The sequence below is a fragment of the Priapulus caudatus genome, unplaced genomic scaffold (genome assembly GCF_000485595.1).
Source record: "Priapulus caudatus unplaced genomic scaffold, Priapulus_caudatus-5.0.1 Scaffold40, whole genome shotgun sequence".
Taxonomy (NCBI): Eukaryota; Metazoa; Priapulida; class Priapulimorpha; order Priapulimorphida; family Priapulidae; genus Priapulus; species Priapulus caudatus.
The window spans coordinates 634,442-635,509 of NW_014577101.1; the positions used below are offsets into that span (position 1 = coordinate 634,442).

Sequence of the window (1,068 nt, forward strand, 5' to 3'; positions counted from 1 at the left end):
AAAAGTCAGTGGACGAGATGGCAGCGTTTGCAGCAGCGGCAGCAATAGTACAGAGCCGAGCAATTCGCAGAGAGCGTGTATTTAGAGATCAGCAGGATCCATTCGATTTGCCGGACCACACGCTGTTCAATCGCTACAGATTCCTCGGCATGCATTGAATGGCGAATTGAGATTTGGCAAATGAACTTTGCCCGTTAATAGAGCTACCAACAAGGTTTGTTTTAATTACTAATCTGTTTAGGATAAATATAATATTATTATGCAATACTAAATTGGTGATCCTGCAGAGCTATAATGAGTATAATTATGCAGTGAGCTCTCCTACATTAATGATTGCATTGAAACGCGTACACTTGAAAAGCAGATTTATAATGAGCATTAAATTTAAACTAGAGTGCATTCAGTTTAAATGCTGTTAGCGATATTAGCAATGTTTATTTTTTTAAATACTGTGTTTGTTGATAAACCGTTTTTTCCCAAAAAGGCGAAGCATGGCAACTCCAGCAGTAACCTAGTTGGCAGTGACACTAATTAAGCCTACTTGCATCTGGTTCCTTCCAATGAGGTATGGGTGAACTGCACGGAATATCGCAGGAGACAGCTTGTCGTTGTTTGCATCGAGTTGTGTCCGTGATCATCAATGAAAAATTAAGAACAACGATCAAATTCCCTCAGACGCAGACCGAGAGAACGAAAGTGATGAATGAATTCAGCCAGATTTCAGGGTTTCCCCGTGTCCGCACGAAGAGAAGAGAGAGGAGAGAAGAGATGAGAGAGAGAGAAGAGAGTAAAGAGAAGATCGCAAAGAGAGAGAGAGAGAGACGAGAGAGCGCAAGAGAGAGAGAGAAGAGCGCGCGAATGAGAGAGAGAGGAGAAAGAGAGAGAGAGAGAGAGAGCGAGAAAGAGAGAGAGAGAGAGAGGAGAGAGATGAGAGAGAAGAGAGAGAGAGAGAGAGAGAGAGAGAGGAGAGAGTGGCGGCACAAGAGAGAGAGAGCGAGAGAGACGAGAGGAGAAGAGAGAGAGAGAGAGAGAGAGAGAGAGGAGAGAGTGGCGGCACAAGAGAGAGAG

General features: G+C 44.0%; 1 long non-coding RNA gene across 1 annotated transcript in view; it reads right to left on the minus strand.

Moving 5' to 3' along the window:
• Positions 1 to 590: 590 nt before the first annotated feature.
• LOC106820017 overlaps positions 591 to 1,068 on the minus strand; it is a 3,861-nt gene continuing 3,383 nt past the window's right edge. Inside the window, exon 3 of the long non-coding RNA XR_001395542.1 lies at positions 591 to 601. This is a non-coding gene — a long non-coding RNA (uncharacterized LOC106820017). The remainder of the gene's footprint in view (positions 602 to 1,068) is intronic.